At 32.6% G+C, this 25,878-nt stretch overlaps 1 protein-coding gene and 1 non-coding gene across 2 annotated transcripts in view; one reads left to right on the plus strand and one right to left on the minus strand.

Annotated features, from left to right (window-relative positions):
• The window catches only part of Il1rapl2 (interleukin 1 receptor accessory protein like 2), a 1,287,414-nt gene that overhangs the window by 536,385 nt on the left and 725,151 nt on the right, over nt 1–25,878 (plus strand). The gene's annotated exons all lie outside the window — the stretch shown is intronic.
• Nucleotides 7,864–7,970, minus strand: LOC111757151 (U6 spliceosomal RNA). The gene has a single exon (XR_002791520.1). It is a non-coding gene; the product is annotated as a U6 spliceosomal RNA (small nuclear RNA).

Below are 25,878 nucleotides of genomic sequence, written 5' to 3' on the forward strand. Positions count from 1 at the left end.
AACATACAGTGTAAATTTGGAAGTAAAGGTAATAAACACCCCATTGGTGATAGCAACATTAGTGTTGTTGGTCTATATTTATGGCAATTTTAAATAAAATTGTTGTGGAAAACCTCAATGACAAGAAACATCTGAGTAAAGAGATGAGAATCAGCTTTGGCATTATCTGTATTTTGGGAGGAAGATTGATACAATTGAGGGAAAGGACAATATGTACAAATATCCAGACATGAGAGCAATCAAATGTATTCAATAAACAAGGAACCCAGTGTGGCTGGAATGGATTGTATGAGAAGGCTGAAAATAGTGGAAGTTGAAGTCAGAGCAAATAAAGTGAGGAGGTACACCCAGGTTGTGTACAGTGGTGGTGAACCTATGGCCATTATGCCACAGTGGGTTGTTTGTATCATTAAAAACTCTAAAAGATTTGTCATTCCTGATACAGGGCATATTTGGCTTGGTAAGATCTGTGGCTATTCTGCCATGTTCCATGAAGTACCAGTGGCTTAATGTGAATAGAGAAATGACATGACTATATGCTTTAGAAGCTTCAATCTGCTTTCTGGATGGCAAAGATTGTAAGAGCATAAGAGTAGGCACAGCGAGACCAATTAATAAACTACACAATGATCCACAGTGGGAAATGATGTTGATGTGAATGTGGTGGGAGCAGGGCAGAGGGTGAGAAGTGGTCAGATTTTGCTTGAATTTTAAAAGCACAGGCTGATTATTTGGAATGTACAATGTGAGAGGAAGAAAACAGAAAAAAATGAGAAGAGCGTTTGTAGCTGTTTTTTACCCGAATAAAAGAGGGAATTCATTCCTTATTATGTATTCTATGATTTTTTTTTTGGTACCTGGGGTCGAACTCATGACCTTGTGCTTGCCAGGCAGTTTCTTGTACCACTGAGATGAATCCCCAGTCGTTATTCCTTATTATGGTAAGGAATATTGTGAGAGATTTCTGGATGTGGAGAAATTGTGAGTATAAGTTTATATATGTGAATGTTGATGTATTGTAAACATTATTTTGAGATATAATTTAAATATCATCAGTGCCTAGAACAATGCCTAGCATAAGATCAGTGCTGTGTTAGCTTGCAATCAGTACAACTAAATAACTGAGACTTACAAAGAGAAAACTTTTATTTTGAGTGTGGTTTTGGTGGTTCCAGTCTAACACCAATGCTTAGCCTCTGTCTGAGTGAGCACAGCATGTAAGAAATACACGGTAGAGCAAGCTACTCACACATAAACCAGGAAACAAAGTGAGAGAGGAACAAAAGCAGCCTGAGCCCCCTTTGGGGGCATGCCCTAAAAACCTAAGGACCATTCATTCAGACCTAAACCCTAAAGATCTCACCACCTCCTAATGATGCCATCTAGAGGAACAAGTTCTTAATACACGTTCCTTTGATGGGCATTCTTCCAAGCAATAACAATGATTTTTTGCACTTAAGTCTTTGTCTTTATTGTATATTTTAAAATTACCATTTAATTGTACAAATTCATGGGGCAATCTGAGATAATTTGATATATAATGAAATATGTAGTGATCAAAACAGGGTAATTAATATTTGCATTTCATTATACATTGAATTTTTAACTAAATGAATTAATACTTTTTAAATTACATTACTTCCTCTCAGTCAAAACCACCTCATCTTACTAAGTTAGTCTTCACCTTGTTTATGATGAATTCTCATATTTGTTAAGTGAGCCTTAGAAAAAAAACTAGTAAGTTCCTTTGATCTCCTTCTAAAATATCTCTACTTTGTATCACATAGTTTGTGTTTCCTTGAAATATCAAGAAGGCCTTGTTTTCTGTGATTTTCCACCTGTGAATAAGTAAAACAACTAGGATATGTGTTATTAATCTTTTTAGTTACATTGTAAACCTTCCCATATTCTTTCATTAGCCCCAGAAAAGATAAAATACACTGAATAGACTAAAGAACTCAGTATACAAGTGTTCATGTAATAATCTGGTTTGCTCAGCTTTTTACAGTAGTTTTTCAAATACCTCCTCAATTCAGATTTACAGAAATTCAAATCAGAAATTCACAATTCATTAATGCAACTAAATGCATAAATGTTCATCTGTGTATGTGTGTGTAGATGTAAGTATGTGTTTATTTGTGGGCCTATGAATATGTAAATATGTAAAATTGGGCATGTTCACTCATCTTTACAATTTGATAGTAGACAAAGCAGAACTTTTGTGGTTGCCATAAGAAACTAATTGTAAATATCTCCTAAGAGCAGAATATATGATGGAGATTTACAAATCTGCATTTGCGCAGAAAATCTTTAAGGGAGTCAGAGCGACCCATGAAGATTATTTTTGCCGTCTTGAAGTTGAGCAGAAAAACGGAGTATTTTACTGATTCCTTAATAAACAAAAGAAGAAATAATTCTCTTGTTTAATAAGTGCCTGCCTGGCAAGTGTGAGGTTGTGAGTTGGATCCCTGGTACAAAACAAAAACAAAAACAAAACCTCACACTTGCCAGGCAGGTGGTGCTTATGCCGCTGAGCTAAATACCTGGCCCAAGAATTATTTTTGTTTAGGGCAATTCCTATTGTCTGAGTAAAAGTGGCAAGTGGAACTTCCTTTCCAGAAACTGTGGCCTCTCCAATGGAAAGTATCTAGCAATTCCAGTAGCTAAAAAGACTTTAGAAAGAAATTGAATAATTGCTTGTGTATTATAGAAAGATGTGAATATCAGGACCTTTCTTCTTCATGGTTTGCTTCTAGTTTAGCTGAAAATTTCAGACTCATTATAACTGCAAGCTTGTGCCATTAAAGATGCTGCATGAGAAATAACTGTTTCACTTCCATAAATAAGTAAAGGTAATTAATTGTTATCATCTCAATACTGTTTTCTATTTTGCAAAAAAAAAAAAAATAAAATAAAATAAATTCAGTAAAACCCTAGGAGAAAGCTTCATAACTGATGATGGAGGTTGAGAATTATTTTGTTTCTGTTGCATATATTATACACATGAAATTGTGTCCACAAATGCATGTGTGTATGAGTGTTTATGTTGCAAAAGTGAAAATAGGAAAAATAAGAAAAAAACTTATAACCCAGCCAAAAAAGAGAACTATAGAACAAACATTTAATAAAAATAGATTTTAAAATTCTCAACAAGATGCTGGGAAGCAAAATGTAACAAAATATCAAAAAGATCAAACCTCATGATCAAGTAGAGTTCACCCAAGGAATGCAAGAAAAGTTCAGTGTATGCAAATCAATAAATGTATTACATCACATAAACAGAAGCAAGCATTATATGTCCATTTCTATAAATATAGAAAATGTCTTTGAGGAAATGTAATATGCTTTATGATTAAAAATAACAATGAAATAGGTATTAAAAGATTTTAATCTGAAAAAAGACATTTATTATAAATCTATTGCCAACAATGTATTACACAGGGGGAAAGTGACAGCTTTCCCTTTAAAATCAAGAATAAGACAGTGATATCCACTATCATCACTGCTGCTCAACCTGATACTCAAAAGATTAGCTAGATCAATTATGTAAAACAAAAAATAATGGTAACATGTAGAGAAACAAAAAAAGTCTAATTATCATTATTTGCAGATGACATGGTCCTCTACATAGAAGACCCAAAAGTGTCCATGAAAACACCTTAGAAATTTTTTAAAATTTTATTTAAAGAGGTTAAAAAACAATTTAAAATGATACAGAATTTCAAAACAAGATAATAGTAGATTAACAATGGTTAATATATTGTGTATTGTTATAGTCAAAGTAATTGTTCGGATTGTAAGATATAGGCATGCAAAATTAAGCAAACACTAAAAGTACACACCCATCTTCTCAATGAACTAATAGATTAGTGATATTAGTGTATATTAGCTGCTGATATATATATATATATATATATATATATATATATATATATATATATCATCTTTTTCTCCTCTCCCCCATCCAAGCTATACTTTCCTTTCCAGCAGTTTCTTCTTGTTTCACAATATCTATTGTACTTTGTGGAGCTTACTTACTTTCAAAATGTTTATGCAAGGGAAATAATATGATGTTCACATATGTAAGTGTGATTTATTTCATTTATAATTGTGCTCTCAAATTGCATTCATTTACCTGTAAACGCCTTGAGTTTATCCTTCTTTATAGCTGAATAGTACTCCATTGTGTGAAAATACCACATATTTTTCATGTATTCTTCAGTTGATGGGCATTTGGGTTGTCTTCAAGATTTATCTATTACAAATAATGTTCCTATATATATACATATATTACTGTGGTATGACTTTGTAATTATTCTTGGAAAATATCCACAAGGGTGATAGCTGGGTTGAAAGGGACCTTTAATGCTACTTTTCTGAGGAATACCCTTACTGACACCCACAGTGGTAATAAAAATAATCTACACTCCTGCCAACAGTGGAAAAAGATTTCCTATTCCCCACAGCTCATTCAATGTTTATTTTTAGCTGATTTCTTGATGATAGCTATTTTTTCTGGGGCAAGATGGAATCTCAGTTTTGCTTTCATTTGCATTTCTCAAATGAGCAATGATGTTGAATAGTTTTTCATATACTTATTTGTTATTTGTATTTCTTCAGCTGAGAGGTTTGTATTCATCTTAGAAGCCAATTTTTGGATTCGGTCTATGAATTTGGGGGGGTATGATTTTTTTTTTTTCAATTCTGAATAAAAATCTTTTGTCTGAGGGACAGTTGGCTGAAAATTTTCCCACTTGTTTAGCTTTATTGTCACTCTGTTAATGATTTCTTGTGATATGCAAAAATTTTTAATAAACTGAGACCTCAGTTGTTGATTCTTTAAAGCACTTCCCATATATATTTTTTTTTCAAGAACTGTCTGTTTGGGGGCTGGGGATTTAGCTCAGCGGCATAAGCACCTGCCTTGCAAGCAGGCAGTCGTGAGTTCGGTCCCCGGTACCGATAAAAACGAAAAAGACAAAAAAAAAAAAAAAAAAAAAGAACTGTCTGTTTTCCCCTGCTTTAAAGATATCTACCTGGTTTTTCTTGCAGGGGATTTAATGTTTCAGTTTTAACATTTATATCTTTGACATCTTTTGACTTTAGTTTTGCGCATGATAGACAGACATGAGCCTAGTTTTAGTGTTTGGCATGTGGAAAGCTACTTTCTTTCAGTGAATATTTTTGACTGCTTTGTCAAAGATTAGGTGGCTGAGTATATTTCTACTTGAGTCTGTTCTTCTAATCTGTTATGCTAGTCATTAGGTGTATTTGTTTGTCAGTACCCTGCTGATTTTTCACAGTAGCTTTGTAGTATAATTTCAAGCCTTGGATTATAATGTCTCCTACATTGCCTTTGTTGTCCAGTATTGCCTTTGTTATTCTAGGTCTCTTGTGTTTCCAAGTGAATTTTACAAATTGTTTTCTCTTGATTTGTGTGGCATGCTAGTGGTATTTTGATCATGATTGCATTAAATCTGTACAAGAGTTTTAGGATTATGACCATTTTTACATTGTCAGATTTTCCTACACATGAGCAAGGAATACATTTACATTTTCTGATACCTTCTTTTATCTCCTTTTTCAGTGTACTGTAATTTTCAATGTATAGTTCTTTTACATCCTTTATTAGATTGATTCTTAAGTATTTTGTCTAATTGGATGTAATTGTGAATGGGCATTTTCCCTATTTTCTCTCTCAGTGTGTATCTGTTGTTTGTGTTCAGAAATGTTATTGATTTTTGAGTGTTGACTTTTTATTCTGCTGTCCTACTAAATTTGCCTATTAAATCCAGAAGTTTTTTGGTAGACTTTAGGGGACCTTTTTAAATACCATACATTTGAGAATAATGATAATTTCACTTTTTCCTTTTGTATTCTTATCCACTTTATTTCTCTCTCTCTTGTCTAATTGCTCTGGCTAATGTTTCAAAAACTACATTGAATAGGAATGTGAACGTGGACATTTTTGTCATATTCCTGATTTTAGAGTGAAATATTCTAGTTTTGTCCTTTTTCTATGATTTTGGCTGTTGGTCCTTCATAGATGGCTTTTATAGGATTGAGGTAAAGATCATCTATTCAGAAAAGCTTTTTCTGCATTTATTGAGATGATCATGTGAATTTTATCTTTGACTCTGTTGATATGGTGTATTACATTTATTGATTTTTGTATGTGGAGCCATCCCTGCATTCTTGGAATGAATCCTACTTGGTCATAGTGTATAAGCCTGACATTTTCCTGAATTATACTTACTAGTGTATTTTTCTCAATTTTTGCATCTCTTTTCATTAGAGAAATTGGCCTGTAGCTCTCTTTTTTGTTTGGTGCATTCTCAGGTTTTGATATCAGCATAATACTTTCCTCTAGAAATATGTTAGACGGAATAACTTCACTTCCAATTGCATTAAATAGTTTGAGAAATAATGACATTAGATTTTATCTAAATTTCCTGTAGAATTTGGAAATAAATCCATCAAGACGTGGGCTTTTCTTTGTTAGCTTTGATTTCATTAACCAATATTAAATTTTTCAGAATTTTTATATCTTCTTGATTCAGCCTTAGTAATTATACTTTCCTTTGAATTTATTGATCTTTTCTGTGTTTTCCATCCTATACAAGTAAAGATTTTTCAAGTAGGTATTGATTATCTTCAGAATTTTCATAGGATCTATGATAATTTCACCTTTTAATTTCCTCATTGCTTCAATTTAAGTCTTTTCATCACTTGTTTTTTGGGAAAACATTGGCTAAAGGTTTATCAATATCATTTATTCTTTCAAAAAGCCAATTCTTAAATTAATTAGTTCTTTGTATTTTTTCCTAGAATCAAATACATTCATTTGTGCTGTGATCTTTGTAATTTCCTCCCTTGTATGGCCTTTGGAATTGATTTGCTCTTATTTTACCAGAAGATTGAGGTACAGTATGAGGTTGTTAATTTGTGCTCATTTTGTTTTCTCCATATGAGAATTCAGCATTATAAACTTCCCTCTAATGACTGCTCTCATTGTTTCCTATGGGTTCCAATGTGTAGTATTTGCATTTTGTTTGATTGCAGGTATGTTTTGAATTTCATCTTCAATTTCATCTATGACCCATTGGTTGTTTAGGAGGTTGTCATTTAATTTCCAAGTGTTTATGGAATTTTTGTGGTTTCTTTTGTCATTAATTTCCATATTCATTGCACTGTGGTTAGAAAACATGCATGGGATAATTTGAATTCCTTTGCATTTACTTACACATACTCTATGGGCTAGTATATAGTTTATTTTAGAGAATGTTTATGTGCAACTGAGAACTATGTGTATTCTGATGATATTGCATGAAACACCCTATACACGTCCACTAAGACCAATTGTTCAGAGTTTTGGTTCATTTCTGATATTTCTTTGTTAATTTTTGTCTTATTTATCTGTCTCTTTGTGACAATGGGTTATTAACTCTTTACAGTTGTGCTATTGCTTATTTGATTTTACATGTCTCTTTATATGTGTCATATTGAGGGTGCACCCGTATTTGTTGCATATACATTTGATTGCTATCTCTTCCTCTTCATTTTTCCCCTAAAATTATGTAATGATCTTCTTTATCTCTTTTGATAATTTTTGACTTAAAATTCACATTGTCTGCAAACAGAATAGCTACCTGAGAGTTTATGTCGATTCCTGTTTCAATGGAAGATTCTTTTCCATCCTTTGACTTTCTTTTTTTTTTTTTTTTTGAGCCAAAATTTTTATTTATTCATTTCTTGCATTTAAAGTATTCTTCAATTACATCCTTGGCCTGAGATTCTTTGTCGTAGTCCTTAACCACCACACAACTGCAACCAACCACTTTGCGGGGTTTCCCCTCTCGGTCAAAAAATATGGAACGCTTCACGAATTTGCGTGTCATCCTTGCGCAGGGGCCATGCTAATCTTCTCTGTATCGTTCCAATTTTAGTATATGTGCTGCCGAAGCGAGCACCATCCTTTGACTTTCAATCTATGAGTTTCTCATTGAGGTAAATGTGTTTCTTGTATACAGCATAGTGCTGGATGTAATTTTTTATCTATTCTTACAATCTGATTGGTGAATTGAGCCCATTAACATTGATGGCTATAACTGATATGTACTGGATTACCTTTGTCATGTTGTTTTTCTGCTATTATTTCCCTGAATTTTCCTTCCATTTTACTACTTGCCCTGCTTGGTGGTTTCTTTCTGTTGTTGTTCTGGGAATTGTGAACGTTTTTGTCTCTCTGTAAAATATCTTTCAGTACTCTGTACAGTTGGTTAGGTAGACATAAATTTCTTCCATTGTTCTTTGTCATGCAAGTACTTTATTTCTTTATTAACTTTGAAAGATAGTTTTGAAGGGTACATCAATCTTGGTTGGAAGTTGTTTTCTTTCATGAATTCAAATACTTGACTCCAAGCTCTTCTTGACTTGAAGACTTGTGCTGAGAAGTCTGCAGTGATTTTGATGGGCTTTCCTTTATAAGTGATCTATTTCTCTAACAACTTTTAATATTTTGTTCTTCTGCTGAGTTTCTGGGATCTTGATTATTATATATCTGGGTGAAGGTTTATTTTGGTTATGGCTAATTGGAGTTTAGATGGCTCACTTACCATTATGTTCTGTTCTTTTCTCATGTTTAGGTATTTCTCTGCTACTACTTCTGCAAAAGAATTTTTTGTGTTTTTTTTTTTTTTTCATTGACTTCTGCTTTTGAATTGACACCAGTTATTCTTATATTCTTCTTGTTATCATCATGCAGCTCTTGAATCATTATTTATCATCTTTTGTGACTTTCAGGAGATTTTCCTTTTATGATCACTAACCATGATCCTGTTTTCAAGGTCTGAAATTCTGTCTTCATTTTCACTGAAGTGATTTTGTCAGCTTTTAGTGGACTTTCTAATTTCCTGGATATCTGTTTTAATCTATTTTATGCATTCTATTTCTTTCATATATTGATTGCTCATATTTTCTATCCTTATACTACCATCATCTTTTCAAAAATACATCTCTATTGCACATTTGCTGAGAAATTCCTTTATTAATATTGACATTTAGCTTTTTTAACTGAAATACTATTTCAGATTGAATTTTCTGTATAGTATCATGGATTTCTATCATTTCAGAATTTTCAGGTGTGTGTCTTCTGTTTTCTCTTATGTTATCTCTTGGACTTGTTCTGCATGGGCTGGAGTTCTGAGGATATCTTTTTGCTTGTGTGTCTTGTCATTTTCTATTTCTAAAATTTTTATCTTGTTTTCTGTGTTGATTCTTGCAAATTTTTGTAGTAGGTATATATATTACTAGTATGAAGACCTCTCTAGGAAAAGTCTCTTCCTCAGGAATGTCTTCTTTGTGTAAGTAGTTCTTGGCTTGTGTTTGTTCCAAGATTAACATTACAATTCATTAATATTGATATGTTGGTATATATTTGGCTCAATCCCCATGTCTTTGGTGCTGGGCTGTTGTGAGGTTATTACCCCAGAGCTTTTCAATATTGTTACAGAAGGGAGAACAGCTGATTACAACAGATATAACATCCTAGCTAAAGTCATAATTGACAATAACAATAGCAGCATGCACAGTTTAGAAAAGGAAAAATTTTGGCAGCTATTAATTTTGAAGCTTAAACCATAGGTGCAAAAACTACAATTTACTGACTAGTCACTATGGGTTCTCTTACAGTTTATCTGTATTGATGAATCAAACAAATATGAACTTTTTTCCTGGAATTCATATTATAGTAGTTGAGATAGAAAAATTTTAAAGGAAGCAAATAGTATCGTGAAAAGCTGTGTTAAATGCTAGTGAATATTGACCATGGAACAACATTTTACTAAGTAGTTCAATGTTAACATTACATTGGACTGAGCCAAATATATACCAACATAGCAATATTAATGAATTGTAATGTTAACATTTTTTTTACTACTTGAAAGTATATTAATTCTTCAATTATATATTTATTTTATGGTTCCTCTAAATATAGTCCAAGATCCAAAAGAGAATAAACTTTGCCTCTCTTATACACAGTTATGTCTTCTTTACTGAAGTGACTTGCTCAGTGCTCAATAAGTATTTGTAGATGATATAATAATGCTATGTGTTCTTTATGTTGACTATTGGATGGAAAGTACAGGCTTCATTGTACCCATCTGAGAACATGAAACTCTGCCATAGATACAGGCTTTGTAATCAGCATCAAATGAAAACATTAGTTAATAGTAATGATAATACATTATTGAATGTTTGCTATGTGTCACATAGAATGCTAGTTTCCATCTATGGATTATGTAATTGAGTTCTTACAATAGTTCTTTGTGCAGTAGTTACTATTATTTTCTCTTTTCCATACATGATGAGTTTAAGGATCAGAGAAGTGAAGTGACTCATCTTAGATCAAGGAAGTAAGAGAGTGCAGAGTTAAAACCAATGTCTGTTTTCAAGGCCTAGGCTCCATAATCAAAGTCCTTTTTTGTGCTTAATCTGTGCTACAAGAGAATATATTTTGACCTACTTTTCCGTCATTTGAGCTTATTGGTTTAGTATAATTATAGAGGAAGACACACTATAGTCAGAAAGGAAATTTAGTTGCTCAAGTTTATCCAGTGTTTCATGACAAAGGACAGATTAAGAGCTTCTGATGTCCAAGACAAGTTTTCTTTCATATAATCATATTATTTCATCACTTTGCATAGTGAATTTTAAATTTGTCCCTCCCACAAATGTTAGATTTCTGAATTTGGCTACAAATGTTAAAGTCTTGGTTTACTTTAAGAGTCTTGAAATGATTCAAGGTATTTAAATATGGCAGCTCCAGGTTTCATATTTCTTGTTGTATGAGAGAAATGACCTGAGAAATGTAGAATATAATGTAGCCTAAGTCTGAAAATCTACCTTAGCCTTATTTTCCCTCTGGTAAGTTCATAGCTCATTTGTAGAAGTGGCTTTAAAGACCAAAAACAAAAGTACATGGTAGAAAAACAGGTAGAGAGAATAAACTTACTAAGGTTTCACTAATGCATATATAATGAGTAAGCAATTTCTAATATGGTATGACATTCAGGAATCTGCAAGTATGAATGTTGGGCTGGGGATTTAGCTCAGTGGTATAAGTGCCTGCCTAGCAAGTGCACGGTCATGAGTTTGATCCCTGAAACCAGAAAAAAAAAAAAAAAAAAAAAAAAAAAAAAACCAAAACAAACAAACAAAAAAAAAAACCTACCTGAAAGTATGAAAGTTTCATTATTTGCTCTTAAATCACATTTACTTTATTTTTACTATATCTTGAAATTTAGTATACCTGAAAAGGGGAACTATGAAGTGATGGGACCAACTGTTTGTCATTGATTTATTGATTAGTGAAAGTATAATCTGGAAAAATATGAAGAGTGTTGTATAGAAGAGCTAAATTCAGATGGGAGAAACTACAGTGCTGAAGGTTGAGCTCGGCTTCTAGAGATCTACCTATGCTGAAGAGCTGACCCTGCCATCTATTAGCATTGTAGCTACAGAGGAGTCTGAACCTCAGTTATTCCATGTATCAAATAGGACCAATAATAGTACCTGTGACCTAAAGTTTTTGAAATAGTATAAATGGTAGTAATAGAAAAGATTAGAAAATTAAAGCATATTTCCTTAAACTATGCCATGTGCTTTTTGTAAACAAGATTGATGTTGCCCTCTAAGCCAACCAGTATGGCAAATACTTATAAGGTGAATGAGAGAAATCCCCTGCCATCAAGAATTTCCCGGTCCAGAGGACACGGATCCATACATAACTGCATGTAATGGCAGGCCTGATCTCAATTAGAATTTCCCAGTAGAAGTATTTTCCATAATTTATCTTTATCTCTTTATCACTTAGCTAGTTGCATAAAGAATGTTAAATACCAGATGGTATAAAGCTGTCTATTTTAAACTAGTTGTAAAATTTCATTGCTTATCTTGTATTTAAGACAGTATCTTAATGAGAAAACCATTTGCAAAGCATTTATGGAGTGCTTATTCTTAGTGGGTACCATGAGAAAGATAAAAAAGAATGCAATATGGGGTTTTGGGAAAAGCACGATACTTAGGAAATTTACACATAAGTCAGTGTTTTGCCATTGATCCTTTGAGTAGCCTTGGATGAGTCACTTAGCTGTGTTGCTGTGAATATTAAATGAAATAGAAAATGGGAAAATGGCTAGCTTTCAAGAATTTTTCTATTAGTCGTCCTTCCTTTATTGAAAAGGCATAAGGGTCTCTACTTTTAATGAACTCATTCTCCTTGAAAACCTTTAGAAAAACAAAAGGCCATAGCTGGCTTTCTACCTCCTATCATGTTATTCAAATTAGCTTTTGCTCAATTTACCAGTGACTTCACTGTAAATAAATCTACTGCTCATTTCTGAACCTTCATTTTATATGACTTTTCATCTGTGTTGACTATAGTTAAACACTCTCACCTTCTTGATATAATGTCTTTCTTAGGCTTCTGTGATATACTTTCCTAGTTTCCTTTATAGTTCTTTTTTATCAATATATTTTTGAGCTCTTCCTTTATTTTTAAAAATTATGTGGCAAAGGTCTGTAAGGCTTAGTTATATGTCTTTTTTTCTTATTTGTCTACCTTCCCTAGACTTTAGTGACTCTTTTTCCTACCTAGAATCCACTTTCATGCTTGTTCAATGTGTTCCCTTCCTGTTACACAGTGAGTTTCATAAAAGCAAGGACTATGCCAGTCTTATTCACTAGACATATAGCAAATAATATGAAAAATAAATCTTCCACAATTTTTAGCATACTCATATATAATTGCCCAAAATGGATATACCCACAAGTTTATCAACTGATGAATGACAAAGTTAATGTGGTACATCCATAAAACAGAATATTATTTAACCATAAAAATAAGGTATAAATGAACCTTGAGAACATATATAATTAATAAAAGAAATGAATCTCAAAAGAGAACATACTATATGATTCTGTGTAATAGAAAATGTCTAGATGGCAATTAGTAATTACTAGAGACTGGAAAGAGGACAGTGGGGAATAATTGCCACCAGGTAGGGGTTTACACTTTAGACTGATGAAAATGTTCTAAAATTACATAGTAATGATAGGTGTACAACCTTATGAATATAATAAAATCCATCAAATTATATACTTTAAATATGTGAATTTTATGGCATATGATTCATATCTCCATAAAGCTGTTCAAAATAATGAATGGCTTTAAACAATACAAACTACATTATCTGCCAAGATGGACTGAAACAGTGATTTTTAGTTTACTAGAGGACGAAGAAATAGAGAATATTAATTTTTCACCTTATGTTTTATACATATACAACCAATTTATTCCTCTATTTTCATATTAAGATTTGGCAACTGGGAGAGAAAACAATAGATCTTAACTTTGGAAAGAACTCTAACACTTTTATACTTCAGCTAGCTATCTCAGTATATATATATATATATATATATGAAAACAGACATGCAGAGGTAAAGTGACTCTCTAAATTCACAAAGCAAAATAGTAATCTGATCTATATAAAAGCTGTGTGTTGTTTTGTCTCTTGAGTCTCATTTTAGTGTTCTATTCATTATACTCAACCAAATCAACCTTCTTAAGAGTTTTCTCAGTAGTCCTCCACAGCTTTTCTTTTCAAAGTTTTATTCACCGCTATTGTAAGGGATACTGTGAAATGTAGTATGTATTAATAAGGAAAAAAAGAATAAACTTTTAGTAGACAACTTGTAGTCCTGCTACACATTCTTTTTCTAAAAACTAAGTAGGCCAGTATTTATATCCTAAAGAATTCATACTTCTGAAGCTGACTTTAGTCAGCATCTATACTTCCTGTGTAAACACAATTCCAGCAAACAGAAACCCTGTCGTGATAGACATCTCTAGCCTCAGCAGCTCCTGAGTAAATTGCATTTGGCAAGGACTACCTGCAAGGCATCACAGGCTCAAATGAATGCAACTTTACTTTAGAAACAAATCAAGGTGACACTCATTATTCTGAAATAAAGAAACATGAGATAAAAGTTCCTTTTAGAATGCAAATTGTAAGCTGTGATGTAAAAATACTAGTGATTTTTCTTGTCTTTTTGTATTTCAATGTTTTCCTACATAATCTGCTTTAATTACCATTTATTTGAATATTATGACTAACTGAAAAACGTTTACAAATATAGATAAGTTGTTTAAAATTATAATACAAAAATTTGCAGGAATTTAAATTTTCTATTTTACTTTTGACCATAATCATTTAATAATTTGTGAATGACATTTTCAGCATGAGTTCCTAGTTCTTCTCTAACTTGATGGAAGCAATTTCTTTACAGTAAAATTAAATTGAGAAAGTCTAGATTTCACAGGATACAGTGGTTCCTTACTTTGTAATCTGAATCAGCCTGTCCCCAGTTAGATATTCAGTACTGTAACAGCTATCCTCATGCAGAGTCTGTTGTCTCAGGAAGACAAAAGAATGAAATTGCAAACAGAAAGGAGATACAAAGGGAAGTGTTTATTGGCAATAAAAGAAGAAAAATAGCTCCTGGTAAGAATCCAGGAGGGATCCTGATAAGTGGGAAACTTTGTGGCCCTTTAGCCCAGAATTTTTAAAGTGGAATATGGGAATGCATAAGTGGATAAATGATATTGCTAAATTGTCAAATGACCACCAATCACAGTCAGTTCTGTAGATTTAAAATGACCAGTTGTAACTTAGGTTCTCTAAACTAAATTCAGCATGCAGAATTTAAAGAACACCAAAATATTAAAGAAAAAACAGTTTATTTGTACTTTTAAGTTCTTCTAGACTCAGGAATTTAGTAGCAGAGGCCTGTAACTCCTTTAATAGGGAAAGGTTACACACCATGTTTCCTGAAAATTTCCTTTATCAAAATCTTAGTTGTACGACTTATTCTTATTTTAATTCTTATCCATGAGACTAAGCACCCAACTTTATCTCAAATTCTCTGTATTTACTTGTCTATTCATAAGTAACTAACCTGGCCTTTGCATTGATATTAATGATGTGAAAAATACTTGGAAGCTCTAGATCTAGAGGATAGCAAGGAAAGGTGACTAGTTTAAGAATACATTGTTTTCTAGGTGAGAAATCAGGTGTTCAGAGTCTCCTTAGATTTCTTAACTTAGTTTCATATCCAAAGACAGGAAATAGTATCCATTTTTAGGACATAGCAAACAATGATATTTCCTTCAGATATGTTAATTATTGGTCTTGGAAAGTGCATCAAGTTTCTTGATCTACTAGGGATATGAGATAATATCACTGTTTCAAGGCATTTTAATGAATATCTTTGTAACAATACTGTTCAGGAAAATATTTCTGACTCCTAATTAACTTATAAGTTTTCTTGGGCACTTCTTTTCTTTTTGGCTTGTTGTTGTTTTGCAACTGAGAATGAAGGAAGGAAATTATATGTTAGATCCTTCAAGTATTTTTCTGAACCTCTCTCTAGATGACATAAATTAATGGCTGCCCTCCTTTTTCATGCTTCCATGCATGAGAAGAAAGAAATAAAGACAGTGATGCTGTTTAACTATTATAAGAATTCATCTTTGATCAGAATGATCCAGCGCTTTCCAACTCTAGTATATATGTACTTAACTGAGATACTTTCTGGGCCAAGAAAATAATTCAAACTTTGCCAAATGGTACTATTAAAATTAGAGCAATTCTAGTCCCCAAACCTAACTGTCTATATCCACTGCACAGGAAGAACATTCCCTTCTAAAACATAAGGACTTCTGTTAACCAGCAGCCTGGAACAAGTTAAATTAGTCTGTAGATAATTTAACTACAGGAGCATTTGCCTCTAGAAAAAACATTAATTTTGTTTAAAATGAGTATATTACAATCATAGGGGACTTTCCAAAAATTCTGTTGTCACAGAGCTTTTTTAGAGGGAATGTTTATTGATTACATGATATTTTTCTTTTTCATTTCCTCACATGAAGATCATATGTAAAATATGAATTTATGTACAGATATTAGCTAAGTTTTTGTTGAACTTTTCATTTTTTGACAATTAAAGTAGGACTTTTATAGATTAGAAACCAATGCATAGAACCTATATTATATTCTATAAGAATGAGAATATGTTGTATAATAGTGTTTATTAAACATTGAATGGAAAAGTACTTGAACAGGACAGTTTTGGAAATGTCATATGTGAGATTTATTAGTCAAAAAGCACAATGACTGTACTGAATATAATTATTAGCTTACATGTTTGAATTTATACATTGTGTTTTTGAGAAATGTGAAACTAACGAATGCCATGTAACTCTGAATCAAGTCCCCTTTTTACCACACACCTTTGCTTATGTACCCATCCTCGGCAGTCAAAATTTATACTGAGGAAATTTCCACAATAGATTCATTCTGTCTGTAGCTTTCTAGGTGTCCTTAAGGGTACCAAATATTCCATGAGGAAATTATGTATGTTCATTTTTCACTATTTTCTCCAAAGGCATCATATTATCAGAAAAAGGCTTTTTGATCCCAGGTCTACAATAAACATAGCTATAAAATGTATTGCCAAAATGGTCTAACAGCTAAATTATAAGACAATCTCCACATATCTCATTTTTTGTAACCAAAGGTAAGCATCTTTGTAGCTAATCTTGCATCTTTGCAATTGGTACAGAGACAAATGACTATAATTACTTGAGGATGACACCAAATCTCTAGTGAGATTTCTGAACTCTGTGAGCGGTATGTTCTTCATGGTCTCACTGCCAATAAGGAGGAAATAAGCTCATCTACCCTGAATGCACACAGCTATCCCCTTGGAGAGTTTCACTAGGAACCACAGTGATGCTACTATATATTTCTATTGAGCGCTATCTTGTGTAGCGTATGCTAAGTGGAAATGAACTCCTTCTACAAGACTTTCTATTCAATTTACTTACCATATATGACTACATTAGGTCTCAGTCTCTTTCCATAGCCATGAGACTTAGTGTTTCTATGAAGAGAACATCAGAAGTAGGATAGTCTAGCTAACTAATTTTACTTTGCTTATTATTCATATGTATACTAAGAGCTTATGTGTAGAAAATGAGATTCTCTGTGTTGTTAGTTTTCCAGAAATATATTCCTATTTGCTGTTCTTCAAAGTAGATCTTTTCAGAGTAGAATATTGTGCCTCCACTAAAAGGAACCTCTTTTGAACCCTGACTGTACTTTTGTAATACTATCACTTCCTTCTAAATGTCTATCATCTCTGAATTTCCTATAAAATTTATTTTACTGTGGAAAGAAAACTAACCAGATTTTTAAATTTTCATTACTGTTGTTTGTTGTTCCTTTTCCATCTGTGTCTTCTGACTTCAAAGTACAGAAATATTTTAGATCTTTACTATTTATGAGAATTATGGGACACATGAATATAGTTCTCCCAAAGTATAGTGTGGAAAGGGTGAGGACTTTATAGTGAGACTGAGCTAGACTCAAGTCTATTCCTGTCACTTACTAGTTACAATTACTACCAAGAACAAGTACCCTGTTCTTGGCCACGTTACTTTTATGAATCTGTTCATTCATCTGGAAAATTAATACATAGATTAAATATTTATATGTCTCCACTACCAAATTCTTTGTTGATATACTAACCCTCAAGTTGAGGGTATTTGGAGGTGAAGCAATTTAGAGGTAATTAGATCATAAAGGTAGATTTTTTCTTGATAGGATTAAAGCCCTTAGTAAAGGCACCCTGGAGAGATCCTTCACCATTTCTAGCCTGTGAGGTCACTGAGAAGATGGTCATCTGTGGGGAAAAGGGCATCAGCAAATATACTTTGTTAGCATCTTGATCTTGGACTCTGCAGTTTCTTGAACCATGAGACATAATTTAAATTCTTTATAAGTCATATAGTACGTAGTGTTTTATTATAGCAACTCAAATATAGTATGACCTAAATTGGTACCAAGAAATGATATTACTCTTATAACAAATATATAGAAATATGGAAGTGCCTTTGCAACTAGGTGATAGTACAGAGTATAAAATTTTGAAAGTACATGTTTAAAAAAAAAATCTTTGTTGCCATGAGCGGACTTTTAAAGGTACCTATGGTAAGAACTTTAGAATGTGACCTGAATTTTTTTCACAGAAGATAGACCTTTCTAGTTACAGCTACTGCATTCCATGTTCTTATCTTGGAGACAGGTACAGTAATAACATCAACTGAGTAACCTATTTTGTCCATTACTGAATGTTTAAGTAGTGTAAATTGAGCACAGTTTTTGTTGGGAAGTGGCTCATTTGAATGATATGTACATATGAGACATTTTTTTAGCTAACTCAGCTCTGTGGGTATGTTTCACAAGGTCAAATTACACAAAGAAAAGAAAGAAAGACAGATTGCTAAATCTTAAACTCTCCATGGATTTATGCAGTTTCTATTGCTTTTCTGAAATATATATTGCTTTTTCATTTCTCTGGATTTGATGTTTAAATGAGAGCTGGCTATTCCTGTTTTGGGAATCTCATGCACAGATAGATATTCCGCTGTCAACTGAGATGTGTGTGTCTATTATGAAGTGCAATAGTTCAAAAACACATACCAAACATAAGCCTGATAAAAATATGTTGCAAAAACTGGAATAAGTGTGTTCTATCTAAACTTATATAAATTTAAAATACATGCTGTGGTTGGTAAGTTATTGATACATTGGTCAAGTCAGTATCTTGGGGACAAGTCACATGTACAGTATACCAGTATTACAATGAAACCAGGCTCAGTGCAATTGTTACATTTTGTACAAGACACTTTGAGCTGTGACATAACCACATTTTTAGATGGATGTTCATTCAGAGTTGGGTTTTGTTTTTTACATAGTTCAATAAATCAACTTGAACACATACATCTCCTGTTGGAAAGAACTTAGGCCAGGTTTTAGAAGAAATGAGGATGAAAACAGGAAAAATTTGAATATAAATTAAGGTATAGCATTATGTTTCTTGAAGGCTGATTTCAAGGAAACAAAATCTTCACAAGTTCAACTGAGTAAAGGAGAATGCTTTTTAAAAGCATGAGGAGTCATATAACTGCATCTCATGGTGAAATAGAAATTACCAGGCTGCTCATCTGTCCATCTCTTGGTCTCTGCAGTCATGTAATTTGTCTTCTCTGCTTTTTTCTGTACAGTTGCTTCAAATGGCTGCAGAATAGCTTCTTTCTGGCTCTTAATTTCTATTTTTTTATACCTCTAGTTCAGCTGAAGCTTTAGATTGTTGTTGCAATTATTCTGGTCTCAAAAGTTTTTATATCTTGCTGCTTTAAGAGCTAAAGGAAATTAAATTGGCTTTGCCAGTCAACAAATTGTCTCATTCTTATCATGTGTGTTCACTGAGACAATTTTAGGAGGAAAAGGTGTTGGTAAGAACATATAACTGTGAGCAATGTACTTTAAACTAGAAGAGTTGCATATTGCAGACAAATTGGCATGTATATCAGACAGGAACATTATTGTTATGGTAATGACGATAAAGATTAACTGAATTACTATGATAATTAAAGCAGCCACATTTATGGAGCTCTTTTCAAGCATATAACACAAATTGTTATTTAATCCACACAACAACCCTATGAAACAGATATTAATTTTGTTCCAGTTCTTACTGAGCAGAAAGTTTAGGCACAAAAGTGTTAAGTGAGTTGGCCAAGGTCACATAGCCATTAAGTGGTTGATTAAGACTCAAATCCAGACAATTTGACACCAGAACCTGTTCACCTGATCCCGATGCTCTGCTGATGATTCTGTAACTGTCACAATGAATTTGTGAAGCCTGAACTACCAGATAGCTGCTTTATGACAACAAAGGACAATTCATTTAAACGAGCAGAGCCCTGCTAATATGTACCATATATATATACTCAAATATTACAGTAGCTTTATATAAGCAGAAAGGGACTAACACCTCAAGAAATATTTACATCTTTATATATGTAGAAAGAATTACTCTCTCATTTCATTTATTCTAATAATTTCTGATAAATGAGATAACCTTTAAATATTCGTGATGCATTTCTCATTTCCCATTGCCTTAATATTTATTTGATTTCAAATTAGATCTGCATTTTATCAAAGATCAAGAGTAAGTTCTGACACTTTGAAGAGGAAGCCAAAGCTCATATATGTGATATTACTGCCCTCTTCCCGAGCTACCATTTTATTGCTCTTCTGGGAATCCAGTTAAATATAGCTGCTGATATATTGTGGACTGTGGATCTAAATTCTGGCTTTGGCCAAGTCAAAGGCTGGTTTCTTTGGGCAGTATTTCACATCCTGTTTTATCTGTGCTGTCACCTAAATTTAGCACTTAGACTATACTCCCAGATGTCTGCAGGAGTTTTAAATTATTTTCCAGTGATGCATACCATGTCCATGCAGAGTTGTGCGTGACAGATTTGCAGTACAATCCCAGAGCTCTCCAAGTCCACATTCAAATGAATTAGATAAGTAACTCTCACAGATTTGGCTTCAGGATGTGGTGTAAGGTAATGTGTTTCCCACAAAACTGAGGGTGTTTTCTTTTAGGGTTTGTTTTGTTTGGCCCTGCTGTGCATTTCACTGTCTGGAAGACCAATGAGTTTGTTTGAGAGAAAAGACATATTTTCTTCTGGATGTTAGAAAGTGTTAAGTGTCTAGTGTCTAAAAGAACCTCCTTTCCCCTAATTTCAGAAATGACAGCTGTACTCAGAGTGGTAATAGTGTTGTATATTGAGGAATCTTGAATAAGGCAAGTTCAGATTTCACATCTTTTGTTTTAAAAGATGGGCTTCAACAAGAGTCAGCTGTAATTGGCAGAACATCCTGATCTATTAATTCATAGGTAAAAATAATTCAATTAAAGTAAAATATAAATATTGAAGATAATAAAATCAAATGAAGCCCTTTACAAAATTTATGTGCAAACAAGTTCTTTGAATACAGTTTTCTTGTATTTACAGAATCCATATTCTATCTTGGTAATGATATAATTAAGTCAGAAAGTCATGTCATTCTGGCCTTTTCCATCTGTTCTATGATGTGTTAAGGGACAAATTCAAATCAAATGACAGCTGACCTCAAAATGATATATGTGGACTACTGCTCATTTTGATAAGGCTGTTGGTTATGCACATTTTGTCTTCATTTATACTGGCCTATGAGTGATTTTTCCATTAAATCTAGTAAATTGGAGCATGTGCTTTTCTATTAAATGAGTTTATTTAAATGACTTTTATCTTCTTAAATAATTTTTCATTTTTCACAGGCAATAGATTGTACTGAAACGCTTCAGTTTTACTTGTTCCATAAATTCAACTGGCACTTAAAAAGTGATTAAAAAGAGCGAACTGGTTTACTCCTCTCTTTTTCTTCCTTCCCATACTTGATATCTGATCAGAGCAAGGTGGTTAGTATTTGGAGCGTCAAGATGTTGTGAATATGTCATTGACACGAAAGACATGTAAAACAGAAACCAATATTTATAACACTAATTGATTTCATTTATTTTGCTTCCCTTGTGCATGCCTCACTGTCATTCCTGCCATTATCTTAATGTTGTTGTTTCTAATAACACTCAGAGAAGTCATTTTAAAGGCAGGGAATCTGGAACACAGATGTGTCAGGTGTAAAGGTTCTCATCCTCAGAGACATTTAAATTGGCAAAAGGAAACCCACCAAATGGTGCAGCTGAAGATCCAGCATTTGTCCATCTGTTTGTATCCAGGTTACCTGTGACAGTCTATTTAATTTTTGTTCCCTGGTGTGTCTCTAGCTCAACATTATGCACCTATTTCTTTTATTAGCCCTACACAAGGATACAATAGGTAATCCATCGGACAAAGAATACCTTTGGAAGATTAGATTCTTCTTTTATTTCAATCAATCATTACAATTTCTAACAAGATATTTTCCTGTAAACCCCAAAATACTTAGAAAATATTCTTCTATGTCTTCAACTTCAGAGGAAAGGAAGAAGAGAGAAGTTATGAACACAAAGTACTTGGAAAACAGGTTTAATTTTTTATATGCCAAGACAGTATTCATTGGGAGGCCCACACTAACAAAGAAAACTAGACAATTACAAAATACTACAATCATACAAATGCATTTTCTTGACGTAGTAGTTTCTGAATAAAATCCTATAACTCAATTGGTCAGTGTGAAAAATGTCACATATTTGAACTACTATTTGTAAATAAAAATCCAAAAGCAGATGCTTAGCAAAAGAGACAAAAAACAAAACAAATAAAAGCTCACCCATATTAATCATGTATACATGCCATCTAGAAACATTTGTTGAGCATTTAGTAGCATCCTGGAATTGTTCTAAGTTCAAGGAACATATTAATGAATAAAACAAAGTTCCTCCTCTCATAAAGCTAATGTCCCAGTCAGGGGAAGACAGACGGTAAACAAACCTGTTATCTGTTCTGAACAGGGTCTAGGACACGTTAATTAGCTTTGCATTTGTATGTTGCTTCAAAGATAAATATTTATGAGGCTTTCCTCAAGTTGAAAACTTTCAGCCTAAAAGCATCCTGTGGAGCCAAAATAAAATGAAAAATATTTACTCATTTCAATTACATTATGTTCTTACTTACTTTGAGATTTTTCCTTTATTTTCCCCAAATTGCTCTAGTACTTCATTGTTTTGCTGGAAAGGATAAATGATTAGTTTCTGCCAAGATACCTTTATCTGAATTACATATATTCCATTGGAGAGAAAATATGATTCCTCCCATCCAAGTACTAACCAGGCCCGACCCTGCTTAGCTTCCTAAAGAAACAAAAAATAAAGATACAGCTAGAAACAGGAGACTGAAACAGAAAAAGAATGATTAGAGATGGAGGAAAGTAGAGGTATGTCAAAAAGCTTTATTCCTGCAAAAGAGATTTAAGAACTTATTTTAATGTTGAGGCAATATCCAAGTAACTTGGTTTAGTTTATGAAAGACCGATTTTAGGAACATAAAACTGTTGAAAATTTAGTCCTTGTTTAAAGCAGTTAGCCCACATCTGTCTTGTACCCTTATATGTACAATTACAAGTGAAAAATCATAAACAGGTACACATTTTCCATACTAGTGGAAAAAAGAATAGAACAAACATAATTTATTTCTACATAAGCAGTGACAATTGGTGGATTGATGATCTGACATTTAATTGGTGAATTAAAACCATGCATTTGGCCAGACCATGCAGCAAAGAGCATATTAAATGTGATTCCTTTGTGGATGCTGATTTCTGTGGTAAAATAAAAGAGGATTATTTAAATACATATTTAAATATTCAAAACTATACCTATATGTGCTGGCATGTAAGTCAACTTGAGTTCATTCATCTCTTGAGTAACACTGAGATGAGGCCACATTTTATCAAAGACATCATTTTTAGTTCTTAAGTCTATTTCTTCAAAACTTTATGAAGATGAGAAGGGGACCTGACAATTGGTGGGGGTGAAGAGGAGAAGAAGTAAAAAGCATAAAGTTGTGATATGTATATATCCAATTTCCCACCAAGAATGTATTTACTACATATAGCAAATATATACTAATATTTAAAGAAAAACTCTACAGGATTTTGAACAAAGACTTCCATGACTCTAATCAATATATCTCTGTTCCTGGGTCTCAACCAAAGTGAATTAAAGACATGTAGCCTCAAACCTGGTTTGTTTCAATGATATAATTAATTATGAGTCCTTTAATAGGTATCAAATTCTCATGAACTTTACTAGATGTAGCAGCATCAGAAAAAATTCTAGCTTTGTTATTTTTAAGGCACAACCTTAACTTCCATCATTTGTAATTTGGCTCAAAATATAGTTGGCACTCTGCTAAAATGCTTAACTAGTTATTATTCCTCCCTTTAGTACAAAGCCTTTATGCTGCCAACATCTCATCTTGCCTTTCTGGTGTCTCTTGGAGTGTTAATTTTAAAACAGTGACTTAAAAAATAAAGTTTCGTAGTGATAGTGAATAGAATGGGCTATATACAATTTCTAAATTGAAAATATGGAATAAATTACAAAATCTCTCCAGAGGAGAAAAAATATACCTGCACACATGGTTATGCACACATTTTCAGAAGATTTATAAATTCATGAAATGAATCCAAAGACCTCACATTACAAGGTCTTGACACCAATATTATATGATTTGCAAACATATTTACCTCAAACTTACTTGTGCCTATTTATAGCCTTATGTATAGATTATTAAAATTATTTAATTAAGAGATGTCTCTCTTCTTTTTAAAAAAAGTTTTCTTTGAATCTTTTTGGAATAATTGAGTGTTGATTTGTTTACTTTTTATAATTCCTAATTAATAAAAATACAGATTACATTTTCTGCCTGTGTTCCTTAATTCCTTTCCTTTTTATATAAATTAATATGTTAATTTAGCTAACACCTTACATAACTATATTAGCCAAGGGCAGTCCGAACATTCTTTTCAATAACATTTAGTGTATGTATGGGAGTTATTTTTCAAGCTATTTGTTGACTCAGATGCATTTAGAAGAAGGAATACTGTTTAAGTTTGATTATTTTTTTCACCGAGGCTACAATGGTAAATATAAATTCCATGAGGAAAAGGATTGTGTCTATTTTATTCTCCATTGTATCTATTCCCAGGGCTTAGAACAGTGCCTGGCAGACAGAAGGTGCCCAAGAAATATGAATTGAATTGTAATGATGTACTAAAGCTTGTGCTTTGGGAAAGCTCAATATTTTTAGGAGTCCTTTAATCATTCTGGTCTTTTGAGCTTCTTAAATATTCATCCATTTTTCTCAATGTCATATGCTAACATTTTACTAAATCTATATGAATTGTGACTTTACTGACAGGTATCCTGGGGGAGAAAGTACATTCAAAGCATAATAAAATATTTTTGGAGAATAGAATATTACTTCATTTAAGAATACAAATTTCAAATAAATGAAGAAAAACCATTTACAAATAAAAATTTTTGATCCTGTTTAACCAATAAATTATAATAACTTGTAATTAACTTTTTTATGCTTTGACATTTACAAAGTACTTAAAATTGTTTCTTTCATTCTAGAAATTACATACATTTTAGAAATTACAATTTCAGAATGAGAAGGAATTTTAGAATTATACAATCCAAACTCCCACACGGTATTAGACAGTCTTTTAGCAATACCCTTTTGCAATGACCGGACATGCTGTTATTATTATTATTGAAAAATTCTTCCAAAATTTTGTCTCAAATCCTGCTTCCATATAGTTTTCCTGTATTAGTCCTACTAGTCATAAACTTCCTTTTCCTTTCATGTGAAGGTGTTTCATATATTTGATAACATTCTATAAGTGTTATAGATACATCATATAACTGTTGATTCACCATATAAAACTACACTAGACCTCTGGGAAATTTAGAACAAAGAATCATTTGGAAGAAACCATTTGGAGAGTAAAATGACATCTACAGTTTTCTCACTCATTTGACCTTTCTCTAGAGAATCATCTCCTATGACTCATTGATTATGCAGATGTGGACATGGACTTATGCCAGCAGACTTTCCTTCATAGTTAACACTAGCTTTTTTTAGTCATAATTATGACCATAGTAATTTATGTAGTATGCAACTTCCTATTCATATTCACAAAAACAAAGTTTAATAAGTTTTCTTTCTGTTCCACTGTTTAGTTCCAAGTTAGTTTTATTTTGTTTGGTGAGAATTAAACAAGATCCCCATTTTGCTATTTTCTGAAGAGGTGAAATTATTTTTCTTAGTGATTGGAGTACAGCAGGTGAAACAAGATGAATTAAGATTCCACTGAAATAAGCCAAAAATTTTAGTAGTTGAAGCCATTGCTG

This window comes from Cavia porcellus, unplaced genomic scaffold, assembly GCF_034190915.1.
Source record: "Cavia porcellus strain 051 isolate PalLab524CR breed Dunkin Hartley unplaced genomic scaffold, mCavPor4.1 scaffold_3, whole genome shotgun sequence".
Taxonomy (NCBI): Eukaryota; Metazoa; Chordata; class Mammalia; order Rodentia; family Caviidae; genus Cavia; species Cavia porcellus.